At 38.3% G+C, this 25,392-nt stretch overlaps 1 protein-coding gene across 1 annotated transcript in view; it reads right to left on the bottom strand.

Annotated features, from left to right (window-relative positions):
• Nucleotides 1–25,392, bottom strand: part of LOC122810577 (H-2 class II histocompatibility antigen, E-S beta chain-like) — a 39,154-nt gene that overhangs the window by 6,610 nt on the left and 7,152 nt on the right. The gene's annotated exons all lie outside the window — the stretch shown is intronic.

The raw sequence follows: 25,392 nt of genomic DNA, 5'->3' as shown, positions 1-25,392 counted from the left end.
CTAGCCTAATATGAAACATGGGTAGCTTAAGCAAAACTTTTGGTAGTAAAAAGCAAGTGAGAATGAAATGAGTAGAGACTGTATGATAAGCAGGAGAAGGCAGAGTTCTGAGCTTACGTCTGTTAATGTAAAACAGAGAATACAATTCAAGGTGTACTGTAAAAAAGTATTACCTACAGGAAAAAAATGGGGGAGGGCAAGACTCCCTGCACCTCCCATGTGGGGCTAAGCCCCTTAAATTACATATATCAATGGTTCCACTTGAAACCATCGAATGTTCTGAACATCGAAGTTCTAATCATCGAGACCAGAACATCGATGTTCAGAACACCGAAGGGTCAAAGTGAACCACAGAAAAAGAAATAAACATCCAAAAACTATTTTATGCCCCCCCCCACACCCCCACTACTTTAATATTCCAACTCCATGATCGCACTACAGTGGGGCAAGGGAAATCTCCCGTTTACCGCTATATGCGGTAGCGCTAAACCGGAGATTTCCCGTACCCTACCTGCAATGCCAATACTAAGATGACACACACACACACACACACATAACATGCAGGGCACCTTGCTGCCCTGCATATGCACCCAAAAATTACCATTTTTACTTACCTTGCACTTCCACTTTGAACCTTCTGTCCTGTCCCTAATTCCCACCTGCCCCCTCTGCTTCTATACTTATATTGAACTGATCCCACCTACATCTACTCCAAACTACCCATACCTTGCCATACCATATTTGCGATATTAATTGGTCTCCTTCACCCACCCCTTCACTTTCCAAAGTGCACAATTGTTTCTACTCACCCCGATACTAACATACTCCCATATACAGCTATGTCCTGTTTATCTCTTATAATTACCCCACTCCTACTCCACACCCTCTTTTTATCTCCAAGCACTTATCCCACAGATAACCTTCTACTCTATCATTCCAGCCCATATACTATTCTAACCCTACTCTGAGTACATCAAGTCATCATGAAGGTCATCCTCTAACTACATCAAGTCATTAGGAAAGTCATCCTTTAACTACATCAAGTCATCAGGAAAGTCATCCTCTAACTACAAGTCATCATGAAAGTCATCCTCTAAGTACAAGTCATCATGAAAGTCATCCTCGAACTACACCAAGTCATCAGGCAAGTCATCCTCTAACTACAAGTCATTATGAAGGTCATCCTCTAATTGCATCAAGTCATCATGAAAGTCATCCTGTAACTACATCAAGCATCATGAAAGTCATCCATGTACCCCATCTCCCATTTTTAATAATTATTACCTACCTAACATCTTATCACCACCCTCTGCATCAACAATGACCCAACTTTCCTTCCTCTCACACAGACAACTTGAATAATAATATCAACAACCACTTCCACTTCACTTCCTTCCTAATCCACATCTACACCACACTATTTTATAAGTGAAAACTGCTCCTCCACCTTCTCACTTCAGTCAACAAATACCTCAAATATGTAAGGAAATCATGGTGGCTTTTTAACCATCACTTTACCCCTCAAAATATACAATTAAGTGGTGATATGCACCCAATCCCATACCCAACAAACTCTTCCACTCTAACCCACTCACTCAGTTCAGCAGGTTTACTTATGTTAAATGCTGCCCTGAGAAGCATATACAGTAAATTTCCTGAGGGACATGCTTGGATAACTCTTCTATTACCTGACATCCTGATAGCCACAAAAACATGACTAAAACCAATAACTCATAATGAGAAAGTGGTCCCACCTGGCTGTAATATACTAAGATGTGAGATAATAAAAAATTAATGCAGGTGGTGTGGCCATAATATATAAATAAAATCTGAGTATATCTACTCACCCACGTACCCCTGCTACAATTGTAAATGCAGAAATTCTCATCACAACACTTAAAATCAACAGACAGAAAAGTATAACCATGATAGGAGTATTTATCCCCCCCAGCGACAACTATGACACCTTTGAAGAAATACTCTCTTGGGTGGCCAACATCAGCCATGAAACCCTAGTACTAGTTGACTTCAGTACTGACTGGTTGTTCCTCCAACAGGACTGTCCCACAAATAACATTAACCTCTGTGGTTTCTCACACCTTATAAGTAATCCAACAATAGTTGACAAAAATAGTAATAGACAAAGTACCCCTGATTGGATTCTTATTAATAACCCTACCAACGTTGCCACTGTAGATGTCCTGCTCAACAATCTCAGCGACCCCCTTCCCACGTATGTAGTCAGGAAACATACAGTTACCCCTAGGACCCACTGCTACAACCTATCATGTAACACATCTAACTCTGATAAAACCTCTTTCAAAGCGGAAACTACAACTGGTAAACTGGATTCAACTAAAAACACTACAAGTTGACAAACCTGTCTTTCTAGTCAATAACATCTACAAACATGCCCCTGTTAGAAATGAACAGATCACACTCAACCCTGCTCACTCGCTTAATATAGCAACAAAAATGGTGAGGAAAGAAGGAGAAAATACTTATCGCCTCTGCAAAAACTGAAACCAAACTCCAGAAATACAAAAAGTAAGAAATTAAGTCATAGAACTCATTGTCTCTAACAAAAACAGTTCTATGCTAACCTACAACACTCCAGACTAACAAATCCAAAAATATTCTGGGTGTCAATAAATAAATTGCTCCACCCTGGCAATACCACCCAACTTACTCCAACAACTAATAACTTCTCTGATACAATAACTAGTCAGTCCAATACATACTTTATCAAGTCAGTAGCATCCCCCAAATCAACAAAACACCAAATCCATTACTTAAAGAAGAAACTAACCTATATCCCTGTAAAATCTCACTCCAACCCATTCCAATCTCCTCAGTCAAAAACTTCTCTTACAACTAAAACCAACAACACTGGCCCCTGACAACATATCAGCTGAATACATGAAAACTTCAGTTGACACCCTAGCCTACCCTGTTTTCATCTTAATCAGGTGCTGTATTACAGAAAGCTATGTCTTCATACTCTTGAATCCTGCCACTACATAAAGGTAACACGTCTACCAACTTAACTCTTGACCTATTGCTGTCCTTTCCCCTCTATCCGAGATCCTTGAAATGCATTCACCATCAACTTCTTAACTCCATACTTAATAATAAACTTCTCTTCAAAACCCAGCTCGACTTTTGCCCACACCATAGTACTATCTCTACAATCCTCAGCTTCTCTACATCCATTAACACAAACAGAAATTCTGGTAACCTGGTTTATCCAAGGCTTTTGATATGGTATCTCACCCCAAACTAATCCAAAAACTAACAAATCTTGTCCTAGATTCTTTCTCCCTTGCATGGTTCAACAACTATCTCAAACATGCAGCAGGTCATCTAATGGCAAAACTAAATTTCATCATTTCTTCCTGTAAATTTTGGAATTCTACAAGTATCTGTTCTAGTCACGCTCTTATTTAACATCTTTATCAACAACCTACATAAAGCAGCCAACAATGCTATCATCATACAGTTTGAAGATGACTCCACATTAATCCGCTCTGTAAAGACCCTTGAGAAACTGCAACAAATAGCTCATGAGTTCTTACACACTGTTGAAACATGGCTGTCCAACTCTCAACTCCTATTAAACCCCCAAAAAACAAAACTAATCCTGTTTGCATCCAAATCCTGCAGAGTCATAAAGCCTAATTCCCTGTAACTTCTCTTAATAACACTAAAATAGAACTAGTCCCACATGCCAGGCTTTAAGTATACAATTCGACAGTCACACAAAAGAAGTATTCAAAAAACACATCAAAAACTTGGTGCACTCTATAGAATTAAGCTCTACCTAATTGATGATGCAAGAAAACATTTTGCTTCTATCTACTTACTTCTAACCTTTTCTATGGAGCTTAAAATATCATCAACCTGCAATCCTCCCAATCTCACTTACTTGAGCAGTGCTATCACAATGCAGAAAAAACTTACTGCTAACCTGCCCCAGAAGTCTCATCACTGCTCAACTCTAAAACTACTCTACTGGACAGAGATCTCACCCCATCTTGTTATCCCTCATACCCTTATTTACTCCCAAGCCCAGCCCATCGTATCCAGCAATATACACCCAATAGACGCCTTTACGCAGAGAACAAGCACTTACTCCAAGTAACCAGATGCAACAACTTAGCAGGTGATTCACTACTCTCCTGTTATATCTTAAAACTCTGGAACTCCCTTCTACTCTCCATAAGATATCAGAGCAAAATTACACCTTTCAAAAATCAGCTCAAAATACACATGATGGACAACTGATCCTGCTCTTGCTCTACCCCTGGTTAATATGTCCAGTCTGTACCTTACCCTACCTAACTTTCCTTCTTCTCCTCTCCTCTGTCCTTTCTCTGTCCTCTCTACCTGTAATCTCTCCCATACCTTTACCACCTCCCCACCCCCTTTCTCACTCTGCTGTCACCTCCTCACCTCCTGTCTCACTCTGCTGTCACCTCCCCAACTCCTGCCTCACTCTGCTGTCACCACCCCATCTCCTGTTTCCTTCTGCTGTCACCTCCTCACCTCCTGTCTTGCTCTGCTGTCACCTCCCCACCCCTGTCTCATTCTGCTGTCACCTCCTCACTTCCTGTCTCACTCTGCTTTCACCTCCCCACCCTCTGTCTCACTCTGCTGTCACCTCCCCAACTCCTGTCTCACTCTGCTGTCACCACCCCATCTCCTGTTTCCCTCTGCTGTCACCTCCTACCTCCTGTCTTAATCTGCTGTTCCCTTGCCATCCCTTCACCTTGACCGTCTCTGCTATTACTAACCAAATCAAACCAAATTGAATTAAAAGACTATTCTTTTTATTTTACTGGCTCTGTTAAATTGACTATTTAAGTTCAATGTATATATGATTTCTCTCATCTATGTATCTTATGCTTTGCATTGTCTTCTTATTTGGAGCTCTTCTCCCAAGGCTTCTGCTGAAAAGGAGCTTTCGCTCATCCAGACCACTCCAAATGTAAATAAATAAATAAATAAAGGTACTCACACCTTCTTTCCCCTAGTTTGAGTTAAAAAAATTACCTCCTATATAGCATAAGCAAAGAAAAAGAAGAAATTCTGCATCTGTTACTAGTGTTAAAACCTTATAGGACACTACTAATGAAACGTGCCCATAATAATGTGCAAAGAGGTCACATGGGGATGGATAAAACAAAAACAAGGGTACTACCAAATTTTACTGGCACTGCATAATGACAGAGAGAGAGAAAACTTCTATGCTTCTTGCTCATAATGTTAGAAAGTTGTACCACATTCTGGATGCAGAAGTCCCTTAATCCGAATGCCTATCATAGAAGTAACATTGAGTGTATTGCTATGGACATTATAGGGACATAGTAAAATCCAGTAATGGGTATCACTGTGTACTAATCAGAACAGACTATATAATAGCAAATTTCCAGAGACAGCACGATTATGCAAGATAATGCTAAGGCTATTAACAGGGAGCTGATATTGCTGTTCTCCATTGCGGGTCACCTAATGAGATATTTACTGACCAAATATTTCCATTTATTTCAAGGTTACTACATTAGTTATATCATTGCTCTAAAGCAAAACAGTTACAATATCAGCATATCATCAACAAAATGATGGATTAGCAATAAGGATTAAGAAAACACTGAAATCCATGCTAAGGAAAGTTACTAATAAAGATGGAATAACCAAGGCCAGTTATACCACTACTTAATATTCTGCAAATATAGACATATCACAGGCTTCAGCTGGGTTTACCACTTTTGGACTTCTGTATGGCAGGCATCCCAGGGTAATGCTTGACACTGCCATGGAAATTTGAGAAGAGGAAGAAACACCACCTAAACATGCAACAGAACACTATGTTAGTTTGAAGGCTAGATTAAATTAGTAAGGACATAGTAATGGAATATATGCAGAGAGCCCAGGAATGTAACAATGGGTCTATGATAAGAAGATGTAACTTACATCATTTAACTCACAGGTATTAGTGCTGGTGCCCTCTAAAAACACACTTGTGGAATTGAGACCAATGAGGTGGTGGACAGAATAAATGCAGTAAGTTATAACATTAGTCAGCCAGAAGAAGAAAGGTATGAGGTATAAGGGAAGGCAGATCTTCAATAAGCTATGTGATGATCGATTGGCAATTACTGTATAGAAGATTATATGTGATATATAATGTCTGTAACCAAAAATATGTCAATATTGTCTGTTTTCATTTATATAACTGTATGATTGTCTATGTCATAAATGATAATTCAATAGACATTTCTTGTTTAAAAAATTTACTACATCAAAGTACTAAAACATAAAACAGAAAATAATGCAGAGACTTTGGAAGCTGTTGTTCCATCAGGAAAGACCAGGGGTTCTCTATCTAAAGTACAGAGAGAGGGGAATCCTTGTCAAAAGTACAAAAGCTGGGAGTAAGAGAATTTCTGTTAAGAAATCAAGGAGTGTTTTCAGAGATACTAGGGAGAACTCAACTGATACATCATACAACACCTGGACTGAAAGTTATATTGCAGCTCATATATTTTGACCTCTTAGCCAAGAAATCTGGACATAGGCTAAAATATGAGGGGGCAAATACACCAGAAACAGGGACATATTTTAAATATTTCTCTAATAAACTCAGAAAGTTACTAGAATAACAGGCTTTGTGTTAGCATGCATTTTCTGAAGGATACAAAGTCTGAAACTCAAATGTATGTCATGGAGTCATTATTTAGTAACTTAAATCCTAAGTGATTTGCCAGAAAAAAACACAAATTTTATGAGGAACAGACAAAATGTTAGGCAAAATTCTGGGCATTCTGTGAAAATCTGAACAGTTGAAATGTATGCTGCAACCTTAAAGAGTACCAGACTCACAAAATAGTGTTAATAAGAAAAGTTAAAACAATGCTTGAAGATCACGTTCAAAGGTGCAAAACTGAATCCATTTCTGAATTATGTGAACAGCCTTGGTGTGCAGTGTTTTTACAAACAATAATATTTTTATGTGAAAATAAGGTATTTTAAAAAGTTATGCAACTATTTTCATATTTATGCCCTTCTAGGCTCATGGCTATAAACCGTATAGTGTTGATGCTTTGTGGGTGTAGAAATAGTAAGCTGTTACTGATGTACAGTAAAAAAATAAGGTCACAAAACAGGCAGTCTGACAAGAGGAATGTATAATGAATGATCGCAATATTTGTTAAATATATCTTTTCTTAGGGTACTTATTTTTCACTTTGCATTTTTTTTTCTTTACAGCACTGTCGACTTAATTCTGACTCTGCATGGAGTGATGATGTCACCAATGGGGTACATATAAATTTCATGCAACGTGCTCTAAAATGCTCTTATTTATTTATTTATTTATTTACTTATTTATTTATTTTTATTTATTAAATTTACTTTTTCAGGGTTTTTTCAGAAGACTTTAGGAACTGTGAGCATGTCTACAACCTTCCAACTTTCCTGTAAATCTGAGCTTTGAATATGACCTTTAAATAAGACATAAATTGAAAAGTCAGAAAGTGACTGGTGCAGCTCAGTAGTGATAGTCAGGGATGGATCCTGCACTAGGTGACCTAGGCAGTTTCCTGGGGCCTGCGGGCGGGGGGGGGGGGTACTGGCTGCCACAATAAGCAATTAAAAAAAAAAATAAAAATATATATATATATATATATATATATATATATATATATATATATATATATATATATATATATATATACACATATATATATATATATATATATATATATATATATATATATTGCATTTCTACTTATCATGCATCTTAGCACAATGTGCATGCACCTTTAGTACAGTGCATGCATAGGATGGACTCACTCATATCAATGTGTGTCCGTTGGGATTTAAATTCTCAAATGTACATCTCCACGTTTGGAACTTTGCTACCATCCGAGGCATGAGCGGAGCATTCAGAAGAAGTTCTGCCATAAACTGAGACACGAGCATTCCACAGGTACTGTGTGGATGTAAGTAAAATGCCTAAGTTAGAGAGGGCAGGATAGATAATTAGCTTGTACAGACTCAGACTTTGTATCTTGGCTACAGAAGAGCAAAGCCTTAATCCTTGACACCAACTACCAGACCACTTGGTCATGAGAGTTGATTGAAATGTTCTGAAATGGGTAATTTTGCCTTTCATCGGTTCATACATTCTGTTTCACTGATTAATGGACACATCTTCAAAACTACAAGGGTGCATTTTCAATGAATGTGCATCTCAATACATTTCAAGGAATGTGAGCTTCAGTGTATTTTCAAGGAATGTGGTAGTCAAGCATAGAGAGGTTTACTGCTGCTCATGTCAATGTTTGTGCTATAGAAATTGAAAGCAGTGTCAGTAGCCAACAGTTAGCATACTTCCCTTTGGGGCAGAAGGTTGTGGGTTCTACTCCTACAAAATATAGATGGATTGCTGAAACTACTGAGCACTTTAGGGAGGGAGGGAGGGGGTGTTATAATACCCCTGGTTGTGTCATCCACTGGATGAGATGTTAAATCAAGGCCCAATCTGTCTGTGTTAATGGTAGGTGTTGTGATATCTTTTACATCCACCTGCACTATCAAAAAGAGCAGGGGAAGTTTCTCAATGCCTTGGCCAAATTTTCCTAGTAGTATAAATGACACCAAGGGTCTCCCATGAAAAGACACTGCTAACCTAGTGGGACTAACCTGGTCAACAAAGGATGTTTAAATTAAAAGTTTTAAATTAAATTCATACCTCTGCCTTCATTTTAAAAGTGAAGAAGAAAACAGTATGCGCACTGATAGTTGTGAGCAGTGTTTAGGGTAATTAGTAAGAGAGAGACCAGTAGTGGGACACCAAAGGGGCTGCGACGGGTCTATATCACTTTGTTGAACTTTTGAAAGTTCGAACACCATACGGTCGCCACCATATGTTCGAACTTTAAAAGTTCGAATACATAATAAAAAAAAAACACAAAAAAGTTACCTTAAGGTTGTAAGCAGGGGGGCAAGCCTCCCTGCACCCCACACCCCCTGCCACTTAAATATACCAACTCAGAGATCGCACTACATTGCAGGAAAGGGAAAGCTTCCCTTATGGAGATCTCCGTTGAAACAATTCAGCTCTAGAGGTAGTCAATAAACCTGATTAAAGTACCAGAATCTCTAATGACTTTGGGAAACTGGGCAACATTTCAAAGTTTGATAGTTATCTCACGCTGAGATAAATGGATATAGAACTTAGGTAAAATTACATACTTGACAAAGTTAAACCTGGTAAAAAGATACTGACAAATACCACTTTCCATGTTTGCTAAAGAAAAAAATAGCAACTTTTGTAGCTCCTGATGATCTGTTCTATTGCACAATTTTCACATGTAGTGTACAGGGAGCCTAAGCTACCTTTCACAGACTGATGGACAAAATACTAAAGCTTCTTCTGTGCTGAAGCATACCAAGATGACATGGTCATTCGTTAAGAGAACTAAAGAGTTTCACTTACCTGAGTACAGGCTCTGTATGAATCTATAAAACAGAGATGCTTGACTCTAAATGCTTAGAAAAGTAAACTATGCATTGTAGAAACTAAGTACTCAGTGTACCTTATAAAACCAGGGCTTGGAGGCTGGTACAATGGTCAAGGTGTTAACCTCAGAAACAAAATTCAGAGTCTGATTCTCACTTCTGAAAGGGAAATTGGCTAGGCTTTAAATGATCCACAGGGGCAGCTAGCCTAGTGCTTATCTATGTGCCTACTTCATTATGAGATGTCTAGAAGGTTTTGGTGTCAGTAACCTGCTTAGTATCTGCTCTGTGTCTTTTATTATTCTGCAAAGCAAGTAATTCTTTAGTTCAAAATATGGGTGTGAGGTATGACTGCTCTGGCCAGTGCTGTCCCCTTAAATGCTTGCTTTGCTTCTTTTAAATATATTTAAGAGTGTCACCTTTCCACAAGTCTTTTTTTAAACATTGACATGGTTAGTGTGGATATTGACCAGGTCAGCATTACTATCATCCCTAGCCTGACATGAGATGGAGGGTGTAGCTTTATATCCTAAAAAGACAGGTACTGCATTTGCTGCTTCAACTACCTCCTTTTCTAGAAAAGTGATTTCACAAACATAGTTCTTCTCAGTCTGGGATGGTAGTGGGTTTTCTATGTCCAGCTACTTTCTATTTCTATTTATTCTAGCATTAGAGTTTTGCTTTTGCACCTAAGGCTCTGTTTGACACTTTTCTTTTTATTGGAGGATTATAAGGATTGTCTGCCTCTGTCGGAGTTGTTCTTTGTTTCCCCTTTGCATAACTATTGGCTCCTCTTCATCAGTCCCTATACTGACTTCCCTCACAACTCTGCTGGTATCATACACAAAATATCCCCAATTGTGAGCTGTTCTTTGTTTGGATATGTACTAACTTCTTTCTTAGTCTTACTCACTGGAGGGTTTTCATCAGACTCAGCTTCAGATTTATCTTCCACCTAAATCAAAATCTTACTGTCCTCTGAAGCTTCTGATTTCACAGCTTAATTAAAGCTGTGAATATCTGACAGTTCATCTGTGTTTTTCTTCACATTTTCCACCACTCCACGAAATGGAGAAATCCCTGTTCAGGTATCACATTAAATGTTACATTAGGTATTAAATACATGGGGTCTGATACCTAACTGAGTTTACATTTCTTCTTGGACTATAGGGTACTCCTTCTTTTCTCCATGTATACACATTACTTCAACTTTCTGACTGTTACATATTCATGCTTACAAACATATTGGGTTCTGACTAAAATAATTGTACTTCCTGAATCTAATGAGTCTTTTAATTCCTTATCATTTACAAAAGTAGTACATTTGCTAATTTTAGTAAAAACACATTGGTAAAGGGCAGACTCTATGCTTCTATAGGCTAAGCACTTAACCTTACCCTATTCCATGGGTTTATCTTCAGATAACTGTTGCTTAGCAGCTGGTTTACTACTGTTCATAGGTTCATAGGTGTTTACAAGGCTAATGACCACAAGGGCCTTTTTAAGCCTAGCCATGCATCCCAAATCTCTGGCAAGTTCTAATACCCTTGATAAGTGTAAACATGGGCCTGGGAGAAGAACCATTTACAGGTTACCTGTGTCCATTAGAGACATAGGTGCCAAACCAGGGATGAATTTCCAGTTTCCCATCCAGTTGTCCAAATTGCACTAGAATTGGGTTAGGGAGGAACTCTGCTTCACATGGATGGGGAGCCTGTTCCATAGATGTGGTAGTCTCTGGGATACATAACTATCTCTCCAGCAGGTCCTAGTTATATCACAGGCAAGGTTTAAGTCTTTAGAATGGGTAATTCTCATGCTGTTTGTTTTCTGGATATGCAGGAGATTCATCAGAGTGGGGTCTGACAATGCCCTGTATGCCAGGCATAGGTCCCCTCTCAAAAGCCTGTAGGAGACAGAATACAGGGATAGGGCCTTTAGGTGGTCTCCATAGGACATATTACTTACGTCCTGTATTCTTTTAGTGAGGAACCTCTGTGGACATTCCAGTTGTTGGATATGCCTGATTAGGTACATACCAGAGGAAGCACTGTACTCAATAATAGGTCTTATGAATGCTGAATACAGTAGAACAATGACTTCCTTGGACATAGATGCCATACCTTTGTTTATACGTTGTGCAACATAGAATGATTTCCTCACCACTGTAGACATGTGATGATCAAAGGCTAGATTACTGTCTATGTGTGTCCCTAAGTCCCTGACTACTGAGTCAACTCTAAGGGGTGTGTTGTCAATATGATTGTTAACAGGGATGGATGACTTCCCAAAGGATACTATTATGCATTTCTTGGCATTTAGTTTTAGTCTATGGCTCTCTCACCAGTTGTTTGTCTGTGTCAGCCCCTCCTGGAGAATATTTGTGTCAGTGGGAGATTTAATGACAGATCCTAATTTGCAGCCATCTGCAAATTTAGTCAGCCAGAGACCACTGACATCGGCCTTGACTTCAGAGAAGTAAATGCCAAAAAGGAGTGGTCCAAGGGCTGATCCCTGAGGGACTCCACTCGTGACTGACCTCTTTGTAGAGGTGGACTCCCCAATTCTAACTTCCTGGGTCCCATCTGTGAGCCAGTTGGCTATCCACTGGATGAAATATGGATTTGTACCTAACCTCTTGAGTTTATCAACAATGTCCAAGTGGGGTATTGTGTCAAATGCCTTGGCCAGGTCAAGGTAGGCAGTATGAACGATTTTGCCCTTCTCCATTGCTTTGGTGACCTTCTTAAAGAAGTCCAACAGGTTGAGTAGGCATGATGTGCCCTTGATGAAACTAAACTGGGTTGGGTTCAATGTCTGGAGGTTTACTATATCTCTATTGATCATTTCCATGATAATTCTTTCCATGGCTTTACATATAAGACTAGTGAGACTTATAGATCTGTAGTTTCCTGGGTCTATAAATGGCCCACCTTTGTGCAGAGGGATGACTGTTGCTTTTCTTTATTTATGAGGCACAAAGCCTATTTGGAGGCTACAGTTAAATAGTAATTCCAGAGGCCCTGATAGGTCAGGTTTCATGCAATTTAGAAGCATCCTGGGATGTTGTCTGGGCCCATTGATGCAGTGTTATTGGTTTTAGAGAGAGCATTAAGGAACTGTTCCCTAGTGATAGTAGGGGGAGTTATATTCGATAATATTTCCTGAGGGAAGATTGAGGGGGAGAGAGGAGAAAAGTTGGAGCTGAATCTATCAGCCAGGAGGTTTGCTATATCTTCTGGCTCAGTATAAGTGGCTCTATTTACAATGAGCTCTCCTATTAGTAGACTTACTGTTAAAAGCTGAGAAATACTTCCCTGTATGGCTCTTCTTAAAACACTTAGAGAAAATTAATCCAAACAGCAATGTTTTTTACTGTTAAAAGCTGAGAAATACTTTCCTGTATGGCTCTTCTTAAAACACTTAGAGAAAATTAATCCAAACAGCAATGTTTTTTACTCACAAGCATAGACTCATACATATTTTATGCATAGACTCATACATATCTTGTTTGCTTACAGGTTAAAACAGATACTTAGGTGAAGCTTGTTAGCAGCACTTACAGCATGCAGGTGTGATTTGCACTTTCAAACAATACCACATTTTCTACTAAGGCTACTAGTTGTTCACAGGTTCACACATCATTTTGAAAATACATTTTCATAAAGGCTTAGGTAATACGCTCTTAAACCTATCTACTGTAAAGATATCCAACACTTTTTCAACTTTTCCCTACACCATTCACATCAGGCATTAACTACAGTCTCAATATATGATCTTGAATGTCCAATGATTAACTCCATCTATCGGTACCTCTGGAGAAGAATCTGCCGTGGCTAAAAGTTCCTTTTCAGATTTGGTAAACACGGGCAGCTGCTCCATCCATATCCACATAAGTTTTCAGACTGTTACCTGTAAGATATGCAGATAAAACTCTGACCGATATAGTAGTTAAGGACCAGAGACAGGCCTCAATATTGTCTTCTACCAGTTTCTTTGGTGATGGACTGGCCCTTAAGGTTGCAAGTTACAGAAGCTATCCTTGGCTGAGTTACAATAACTTACATTTGCAAGTTTACCAAATGTCATGCAATGGCTGCATTCCTGAAATCACTTATTTCCTAGAGACTAGTTACTGAGTAGTACTGGTAGCCAAATTTTGCACTTCATGATTGGTACCTGCAGTAGCAGATAGAATGTCTTCTGCCATTTGTCTTATATGTGCTCTTGTGTATTTGATGTCCTTCACTAAGGCTTTGATAACCTCTTCCATCTTACAGCTAAACACAGCTGTAGCTGCAGCCCACTTTCAAAGAGGTGCAAGCAAAAGTACACACAGTACTATAACTTCAGGGTTGCAAAACACTCGAGTATACAAGCTCTTAGCTGCACAGTTTACAGATTTTATAACAGGGCTTTCCAAACTCTTTCTCTCATTAGGGCACACCATTGTCTGCACCATACACCTGCTGCAGACTGAGAAAACAGAAGATTGGTGTGTCACTTATTTTTCCTCTTATTTCTCAGTCACTGGGCCTGTTTATCCCTATTCCACTTCAAAACATATAACAAACACTATACTTATCTTTCTGTAGCAAAAATAGTTGTACTTTATAGATAATTAATATTAGCAATAAGAAAACTGCTCACATTCTCCACCAATTGGTATATTTCAGTTCAGCAGTAGTCAAAGAAACTCTTAAACATAATTTTTTTAAGAATCAGCATAAATTTATTTATAAGGGAGGTGAGCAAAAACGGACTTTCTTTATCAAAACAGGTAGCAATGGAAGACTGAAATGAAATGCAGTCTTTAAACTGTTTGCACAGCTTTCTGGAATATAAATGTTAAAAATTGCACCCTTCCCAACCAGCACAGTGCACATGCAGAATCTTTTAAAACTAGCTCAAGAGTGTCAAAAGATCACAGGTATTTCCATTTAGGACTTTCACAGCACAGGAACTATGAGTTCTAGAGGCAGATAAGATTCCCAGCTAATTCCCATACAGGCAAACCAAACTCCACATGCAGAACAATCTTCATTCATATGTCTTTCAAAGGATAGTAGCTCCATCCAAAGATGTTTTCTTCCATCTGAAGTTGCTGGAGAGTCCACCTCTACAAAGAGGCCAGCCACAAGTGGAGTCCTTCAGGGATTAATCCTTGGATTGCTCCTTTTTGGCATTTACTTCTCAGAAGTCAAGGCCAATGTCAGTGGTCTCTGGCTGACTATATCTGCAGATGACTGCAAATTAGGAGCTGTCATTGAATCTCACACTGACACAAATGTTCTCCAGGAGGGGCTGACACAGACAAACAACTGGTATGAGAGCCATAGACTAAAACTAAATGCCAAGAATTGCAAAACAGTATCCTTTGGAAAGTCATCCATCCCTGGTAACCATCATATTGACAATACACCCCTTAGAGTTGACCCAGTAGTCAGGGACTTAGGGACTCACATAGATAGTAATCTAGCCTTTGATCATCACGTGTCTACAGTGGTGAGGAAATAATTCTATGTTGTGCAACTTATAAATAAAGGTATGGCATCTAAGTACAAGGAAGTCATTGTTCCACTGTATTCGGCATTCATAAGACCTGTCATTGAGTACAATGCCCCCTTTGGTATGTACCTAACTAGGCATATCCAACAACTGGAACATAGACAGAGGTTCCTCACTGAAAGAATATAGGGTGTAAGTAATATGTCCTATGCAGACTGCCTCGAGGCCCATCCCTGTATTCTGTCGCCTACATGCTTTTGAGGGGAGATCTATGCCTGGTAAACAGGGCATTGTCAGACACCACTCTTACAGACCTCCTGCATATCCACAAAAAAACAGTACCAGAATTACCCGTTTTAAAGACTTAAACCTTGCCTGTGATATAAATAGGACCTGCTGGAGAGATAGGTATGTATCTCAGAGACTACCCTGTCTATAGAACAGGCTCCCCATCAGTTTGAAGCAGAGTTCCTCCCTAACCCAATTCAAGTGCAACTTGGACAACTGGATGGGAAAATGTAAATTCATCCCTGGTTTGGCACCTATGTCTCTAATGGACACAGATAACCTGTAAATGGTTAATCTCCCAGGCCCATGCTTACACTTATCAATGGTATTAGAACTTGTCAGAGATCTGGGATACATAGCTAGGCTTAAAAACGCCCTTGTGGTCATTAGCCTAGTAAACACCTATGAGACTTCTACACAGTGATCCCTGTAAGATTATAGTTAAACATATCTGACAAGCCTTCAGCTGTGGTATAATATACAGCAGGGTTTTACTTTTACATAACTCCCTATTTCCAACCTTCACATGTTTGTATACATATGTATGTACATATGTGTGCGTATTGAAATATAGGGAGTCCACTTCATCGACAGAAAATACACCAAGCTTCTTTTTGTTAGACATGATTCAAATTTTGAACACAATATACAATATTATTTTTATATGATCTTATTGTGCGGTAGACATAATAAAGGACTGTTATTGTCATACATCCTCTCTGCTGAGAAGATCTGACTCTTACATTCAGGTGTTAAAATTATCTCAGATAAAACCGATACATGGGCTGCAGTTAACAGTATAATTATAGGCATGAATTCCCTTTTTGTGTCTGCTTATCTCTACTGAGACATAGTAAAGAGGCAAAAACTATAACTAGTCCTGTAATAGATTTCATGGAAGGCAGTAGTATCTTAGCTGGAGATTTCCACTGCCTTCCTATGCCTTTAAATTCTAGTATCTCTTAGCCTAGGCTGCACCAGTACTTTCAGAGTAACTTAAAGTGTATTGTCACACTTTACATAGCAAATGCAGATAACAAACACTTAGTAATTGGGAGTAGTCACCTTGGCATTTTCAATATCAAATTGCACAGTGTCTGTTGCAAAAAGTAAGTTATTTTTGCAATTCAGTTAATTGATAAGGATGCCTCCTTGCCTTTTTACAATCTACGAGGTATCTCAGCTTAAATCATGGTTTCTACACTTCATGCCCAAACATTCCTCTGTGCTCATTTCTAAGTTTATGCCTTTCAGTAGATGACTATTTCAACTCAGCTGACCCTTGGACTTTTTATTGCATATGAAAACTCTTGATCTGACATTATGAAGGACTGGACCCACAATTCCTCACTTCCTGCATTAGTGTATGAGCTACTAATTTCCATTCTAAGTGCAGCAACAGGGGAGACCTAGTAAGATAAGTTGTTAGGTATGTCCCACAGTTGGCACACCCTACCTTGAAAATGAATATGTGATAATTTAATAGTAAAACCATGTAGCTGTTCTTCTAAAGAAGTTTGATGTTTTGATTATCCTGAATGTTTTGCTGATATATATAAACGATTGCCAATATGTAAGTTAACATCATTTTGTGGAAGAGCTCATAAGGAAAAAAATGAGTTAAAAGTGAAACGAAAACATCAGTGATGTCACAATTTTCATTTCTTGTTTTAACATCCAACTTTAACATCAAGAGTACACCCATAAATAAAAAAATAACTGTACGGCACAGGTACGTCAGAAGTGTAACAGTATACTTTAACAAACCTTTTCCATCTTAGCACTCTCAGAGGTGGGCTGAAGATTAGATTATTCTAGTGCTCGCCATATTTGTTTCAGTAATGACAGTCTGCATGTCTGTGTTCCTCTTGAGACTTCTCTGCCCCATTTCCTCACCACTCTTTCATTGTTTTCACATAACTCAGCTGTCAGATCACCAATAACAGAAGCACTTCTTACAACGTTTGAAAGGTTATTGCTGATCTTCAGTAAATTGTTTTTAAGGCTTGGTTCCAGGAATGAAGGAAATAATTATTACAGATCGCCAAATAGATATGCAGTCCTCTGGAACCTTCTTAAATGTGTCCTGCAGGCTAAATTTTAGTTTTGGTCTTCTCATATTGTTGGGAACTGAGCAGAAGATGTTGCTTATATTAATAGTGTCTTATCAAGATTTTCCAAAAATTGGTGCCTGGTAATCCCAAGTACAAAACATTTATTTTCACTGAAATGTAAGACACAAGGAATCACAGAAGTCTGTAGTGGCACTGGCCCCTTATGAGCTGCTCCATACCCACCAAGACACAGGCACAATGAGTTAGAAGACTAAAAATCAAGTTCAACTCCATGGCTGAAGACAGATAAATCATTTAAAGTCAAAAGAGACGGCTGTGGGTACACTCATAATCTTGTAAGATTTAATATTTTGTGAATTAAACCAGAGCCAACAACTAATGCAGACCATACATTTCGGAGACTGTCTTCTTCATATGCTTCTTTTTTCCGTAATCAATGAACAGATAGTTTTTTCTTGATTTTTCTCTGAAGAAGAGATTGTGATTGTGGTAGTTATCCAAATAATTAAGCCTTGCAGGCACTAGAAGCTGATGCTCCCTAATGAGGCATTGAACTTCCTTCTTTCCAGCGCTCAGTCATCTCCTTTTCCCCGGGACAGCTGTTTTTAGAGTAAATTTCACATCTACTGATACCAACCTCCACCCTTCTGAAAAATGTTAGAGAAAGGTAACATCTCATCTCAGTCCTCATCTTAAACTACAAATTCTTGCAAGAAAGAATCAACACTTTCCTCACTCACTATATCTTAAGCAAAATTCTTTATTGCAGGTAAGCAAACCAGAGAATGCATTAGAAGGTTTTAACCAACCTCACTCATGTTACATAGTCGCTGTTATATTTACTTTTATCTACTTTCTGTATAACGTATGTATATATGTTATATAATGTGTATCACTGCTCTATACTTCACTGCATTGGCATTCTTCTAACGTAGTACTGTATTTCACCTCTCGGTTTAATGTATTCCTTTCAGTTGTACTGTATTTTTGGCTTTCTCCAGGGCTGAGACTGTACTTGGTCAGTACTGAACAGTGGCCTACTCCGGTTAACACAGTCAGTAAATAAAATACATAAAGAAAACCTTTTCACTATTTTACTATAATAAATTCTATTTCTGCCTCTCCCTACTGATGCTGGAAAAAAAACATTGATCATATTACTTGGTAATAATGTTTTACAGTCTTACCTTTATATAACCTTGTATTCTTCCTGTTTCTTCTTTTGGGCCCTAAAAGTCTCACTAGCTTACTATATTAAATTCATTTTTGGCTTTCCTTATTGATGCTGAAGACATTTTACAGGTTCATAGGTTCAGCGTCTATATTACACAATCGAACTTTAAAAAGTTCAAATGTTATATGGTCGATACCATATGATCAAACTTTCAAAAGTTTGAAAATGTAATAAAAAAATAAATAAACCAAAGAAAAAACCTACCTGAACAGTTTAAGTAGGGGGGCAAGCCCCCCTGCACCCCCCACACCCCTCACTCTTTAAATATACCAACTCCGAGATCAAACTACAGTGCAGAATAGGGAAATCTCCCTATTCCGCACTGTACAGAGATCTCCGTTGAAACGTTCAAACTTTTAAAAGTTCGATCATATGGTGTTGACCATATGACGTTCGAACTTTTAAAGGTTTGACAACGTGATATAGACCCTAGGTTTAAAGGTAAGTACTAGGCTAAGCTTTGCCAATTTGCATTTTAGTGTTTGAATTAAACTATCTCATATGGTTAGAGACTGCCCTTACCCATTCTGTGGTAAATAATTATATATTACACCTAATGAGAATAACTGGGATCATATACCATAGATAATTTGAGGGGACCCATGCATAGGGTAAAACATTTAGGAACTGCCTCTGTCCATTAGAACTACAGGAGACAGTCCTGGGGTAAATTTTCTGTTTCCCATCCATAGATCAAAGCTGCGCTTGAATATGGACAGGGATGAGCTTTGTTTGACATGAATGGAGAGTCTGTTCCAGAGCAGTGGTATCCTCTGTAAGATATACCTGTCCATCCAAACTGTTCTGCTGATGTTGCAAATTGATCAAGTATTTCTAATGCCATTTGACTTGCTGAAGTGTAGGAGATCCATCAGTACTGAGTCGGAGGATGCCTTCTATGTCAGACACAGGTCACCTCTTAGCAGTCCATAGGATACTGACTACAATGACAGTGTTTTGAGTCAGTCCATGTAGAACATATTGTTTAGGCCTTGTATCTTTTAAGTTAGGTACCTCTGTGAGTTTTCCAGTTGTTGCATGTGTCTGGATAGATATATGCCAAAGGGGGACATTACATTCAATAATTGGCCTAATAAGGGCTGAGTAAATGGGGACAATGGCAGTCTTATATCTACAAACAATTTCTTTGTTTATAAGCTCTGTAATATAGAAGGACTTTCTTAGGACTATGGACACATGGTGAAAAGTTAGGTTTCTGTCAACATAATTTCCTAAATTCCCAAATACTGAGTCAACTCTTAGGGGTATAATGTCATTGAAGTAGTTCCTTAGTGTAGATGACTTCCCAAAGGATACAGTAATGCATTTTTTGGCATTTAATTTCAGTGCATTATTTTGGCATCACTTATTTATTTGGGATAAACTTTCTTGCAGAATGGCTAAGTCATATGGGGATTCAGAAACTGCTATTAGCTTGCAGGCATCTGCAAACTTAGCTAGAGCCATTTTGTATTGGCTTTTACTACAGAAAAGTAGATGAAAAAATGGAGACGTAACAGCATAGAACAGTGTGGAACTCCACTAATGACCACTCTCTTTATGGAGTTTAACTTCCCATATTTTGATTTCCTATGTGCTGTTTATGAGTCACTTAAGTCAATTTTTAATCAAATTTAATTTTTAATAAAAAAAAAAAAATCCAGATTTCTTTATTCAGTCTTATTACTATATAGTCTTTCAGCTGTCTCTGTTTCCTGCCTCCAGGCACTTTTTGCAACATCTCAGACATGTATAAAATATAATTCTAATTTATTCCTTTTCATTGATTTAAGTAGGGGCACTAAACAAGCTTATCCTATGTGTCCTGGTATTTTGGTATTCATTTAATGTAATACTGTATTTCTCATTTATAATGCCGCGGTGGTGCAGCGGTTATGTTGTTGCCTCACAGCAAGAGGTTCTCCCGTTCGATTCTCGGCTGGCGTGCAGGGAGTGCCTTCTGTGTGGAGTCTGCATGTCCTCCCCTTGGTTGGGTGGGGTTCGAAAGACATGCATAAATGGGCTTGCCTTCGAGAAGATTGGGCGTCGAGCTGGCACCTCGGCGTTTGTAAAAATATACTGCCAATCATTAGCAGATCAGAGTTCCGCTGCGGTGACCCCTAACCGGGAAAAGCCGAAAGACAAACAACAACAACTATATTTCTCATTTATAATACTCTTCATTTCATTTGTACTATATTGTTGCCTTTCTCCTGGACTGAGACTGAAATTGGGCAACACTGATCAGTGCTTTACTCCAATTAACAAATTCAGCAAATAAAAAAAAGAAAGAAAGAAAGACAACCCTTTCACTTGTTTACTGCAAGAAATTCCATTTCTGTTTCCTCCTACTTAGAAAACCATTGATCATAATAGTTGGTAATATTGTTCTCCAGTCTTACTATTACATAAGCTTGTAGTTGTTCCTGTTCCTTTCAGGCCCTAATGGTCTAACTAGCTCACTATAGTACATTCCCTTCTTATATTTCTTTACTAATGCTGAAAACATTTTTAATAAAAAAGCTGGACATTTTGACCTTCAGTCTTACCATTATACAATCTTCCAAGTGTTCCTGTTTATTCCCCTTAGGTACTTTTTGTAGCATCTCAGACATGTATAAAATATCATTCTGATTTATTCCTTTTAATTGTTTTAAGTATGAGCACTAAACAGGGTCATCCTATGTACCTTGCTCTTTTACATTAACCATGAAACCCTTTGGATTTCAGCTTAGAACATGAATTCTACACTTCATACGCACACATTCCTGTTTGCCCATTTCTAAGTTTCTGCCTTTCTGCAGATTAGCATCTTTACTTAGCTCAACCTTCCCCTAATTATGACTACTTGATTGATTGATAAAAGACTCAGAATATAATATTAACTCTCCCAAATTTTCTACCTTACCATTCACTTTGTGCATCACTGTTATTCACTCAGTGCTTTCACTACTTATATAGCAACTGAAAGTATCTGGGAGGTTTCTTTGTCAAGTGTACCCTCCTAAAGTACTTGTCTAACTGTACTTTGCTGTTATTACTTCATACACAGTTTACTAGCCACCAGTGGCAGCTGGTGACTTCAAATCAAAGGGAGGCTGCAGGAGACAGCTGAATGGGTGGGGTCAATCTGAATGGGTGTGGTCAACTAGAAAGGGGAGGAGCTATGCTCAAAACCACAAAAACTGTAACTTTAATTAAATACACTGCCCTGGGTGCCAAACCATCATTATGAGAGTGTAATCAAGACAAAATGAAGTGCAGAAGAAAAAAATATTTCAATCCATTAGCTGCATGACAGCTTAATATCTAGATGGAAACAAAAAGGTTGTGAGGCATGAAAAAAGAAATTATTTTTTAAATACATTACTGGAATGCCAGTCAAAATCAAGTATAAGAAAAACAAGCAGCACTCAACTCAAACCACTTCTCCTTGCACTCCAGTTCTAATTATAATTTATAGTCAACTTTATTAAAGTACCAAGTAACATGCTGAAAGTAGCAATCTCTGTGATACCCCCACTTGTAAAAATGTTTCTTATCCAAAAAAGACCTGCTGCCTGACAACAACTATCTACTTGTTGTTTCATGGGGAAAACATGATCAAAGTAAAAAAATGAAAAGCAAACAAGAAACAAGCTCAACATACATTACTTAAAGGATTACTACACAGGATATGGACCACACATGATAGACTGGCATTCTGTTGAGTTTGCAGGTAAAGCCTGTAATGAGCTTCTTAAAATAATGTAATCCTGTCCTTTATTACAAATACTGTCATATGCACTTCAGTACCCAAGGATTATACGTTATCTAGTTATGTAAGCAGTTCTTTAACAGTATGCTTATTAAAACTTACTTGCATCTTACAATCTCAGACAAGCTTACCTGATGGTCATTAAAGCATTGCTACTTAAACACAGAGCAACAGGCGCTTTCTGAATAATAATAAGCATAAATCAACAATATAAAAATATGACAGAAACCAGAACATTCTGCAAAATCAAGGCCAGATGAAAAGTCACTGTAGTACTTGTATCTACCTTGGATGGGGGGATAGTCTGCACATTTACACTGCATAACTGCTCCTTGCCTTGCTTGGACACATCCGGAGTCTCAACCTGTTAATGCAGGAAATCTGGACAAGGCCAAATATATTGGGGGAACATATAAACAGTGCTAAAAATTGCTCTTGTAGAAACTGAGACAGTTGATAGAATAACAGGTCTTGCTTTAGCTTGCATTTTTCTGCAGGTTATGAAGTCTGAAACTCAGTATCTGTCATTATTTACTGACTTCATTCCTAAATGATTTGACAGAAAACCACAAATTTTATGAGAAACAAACCAAAAATAAGAAGCAAAAATCTATTCATTCTGCAAAAATCTGGACATATGAGAGGTATAGTTCAGCCGGGACCATCTTTGAGTTTGCTGCCCTTCCCCCCTCACAAAATCATGGTCGAATGGAGCTTCCCCCCCTACAGCCATTCCAATGAACCATTACTTGGCTATTTCACTCCATTTACCATAAACACTAATATGCATACTGCTTTACTCCTGCAGTGATTTGGACTTCATTTGAAAGTTTTATTTTGCATTTTACAGCACAAACACTAATAGATATCATATCTGCTAAACAAAGCAATGCAGTCTCACAAACTTCTCTGCCCTTGAAAACTCACATTCACTGAAATAGCATTGAAACCCACATTCAAAGAAAATACATTTTGCCAGTGGCAGATAAAGATTAACTTTGGGTATGGGCTGTTTTCAAATCACAGGCCCATTGCACACGAAACATACACATGCTCTTTCATACACCTTCCTTATTGTATTAAATTATATTCCTTGTACAATACAGTACAGTTTTAGAGGGTATTTTAAATTTATTGTTTTGAAAATTTTCCAGTAAACAATGAAACAAAATGCATGCACCAGTAATGACAAAACTGTCCAATTCAGAACATTTCCATCATAAATGTCTACTCAAACTTCTACAGTCCACTAGTATCAGTGCATATGCACAATCTCTTAGGAAGTAAAAGTCATCTAATAATTCCACATTAAAGAGATCTGTAACTAATGAAGAGGTTGCTGCTAGCAAACAACTTTGTATTTCATTGTTTCATCTACAAATAAAGTGCCTGTTGCCCTTGAGGAATAATTTGCCTAAGTTGCATTAAAAAAATGATAAGCTAGCAATATTGCAATAGGGAATGGATGGTAAACTGATAACAGGTTCATAGTTACGAGGTATCTTCGCCAAAAAGGAGTGCAGCATCCACCCCCTTTGCAACACAGTACAGTACAAGCAATGCATCTATCTACTGTGGGAGTAGAACCCACAGCCTTCTGCATCAAAAGCAAGTATGCTACCTGTTGTGCTAGTAACAATGTAAGCAGGTACAGCATAAGCAGCACTAAACTTTTGCTCCCCTGCAGCTCTCAGCTCCTTGTAAACTCTGCTCACTCAGCTGTATCTCTGAACTTTGCAGCACAAAGAAATCTGGAAAAAGCCAAAGTTTATTGGGGGGGGGGGGCAAAAGCCCCCAAAACAGGGACACATTTTAAACATTGCTTGTATAATGTTGGAAAGTTGCTAGAATAAAATGATGTGTTACCACCATATATTTCATTGCCAAGCCTTAAACCCAGGACCCTGTGCAAACAGTCATAGCAACATACCCCAATGCCAAATCAGCTGTTTTGCGAAAGAGGAAGACGGAAACTTAAATGGCCACCATTTAGTGAATTCAGTTCTCACCATAGCACAGCTGTCAACCTCTTAGCACAAAACACCTGAACAAAGCCAATAATGGGTGAATACAGCCCTCAAACATTCAGTGAATTCAGTTCTCACCATAGCTTTCAACCTCTTAGCAAAAAACACTCGGACAAAGCCAGTAATGGGGGAATACAGCCCCCAAACATATTCAGTGAATTCGGTTCTTACCATAGCTCTCATCCTTAACACAAAAAACCTGGATAAAGCTAATAATGGGGGAATACAGTCTCAAAAATAGGGACAAATTTCAAATATCGATCTTATACGCTTAGAAAATTGATAGAATAAAAGCTTTTGTGTTACCATGTATTTTCTGAAGAATATGAAGTCTGATAATCAAATGCATGTCATTTTTAACATTTGTTAACCAGGAAAGTCTGACTTGGAACAAAAGCTAATTTTTAGCAGAGGCCCAGGGAGAAACACTCCAGACAGACAGATGTCTTTGTAAGATGGGAGGACACTAGAGGAAAACCACACAAACACGCATGCAGACTCCACACAGAAGGTAAGGCACCCAGCCAAGAATCAAACCAGAGAACCTGTAGTTGTTTAATAATTATAACAAATTAGCATAATATAAAAGCATTGGTTAAGAATCAATACAAGTTATGTGACAATCATTTAATATTTAGAGAAGTTGTAGGCAGTTAGTTGAGAAACTAAAGGTAAGTTAGTCTAATACAATGCAATATGAATTAAGGGAAGAACAGGCTTATGGTATATTCAGAGAGAAAGTCAGGGAAGGGAATTTGATAGAAATAAGGAAGTAACTGAAGAAGGGAGAGTAAGGAGGTATAAGGAATAAGAAGGTGTTTATTCACATTTCAGGGATATAGTTTATCCTGGTTTTGAGAACAGAGGCATATTTTAGCTAGGACGTATTTCAGAGTGGTTTTGAAAGATGGGTGGGAGGGTAGTGACCTGATGGTTAAGGTAAGGAGTTCAAGGCTTTAGCAATCTTGTACAAGTACA

This window comes from Protopterus annectens, chromosome 9.part0, assembly GCF_019279795.1.
Source record: "Protopterus annectens isolate FY-2018-M chromosome 9.part0, PAN1.0, whole genome shotgun sequence".
NCBI lineage: Eukaryota > Metazoa > Chordata > Ceratodontiformes > Protopteridae > Protopterus > Protopterus annectens.
Note: the sequence above shows the minus strand (reverse complement) of the source record. Positions and strands in the feature narration are given on the sequence as shown.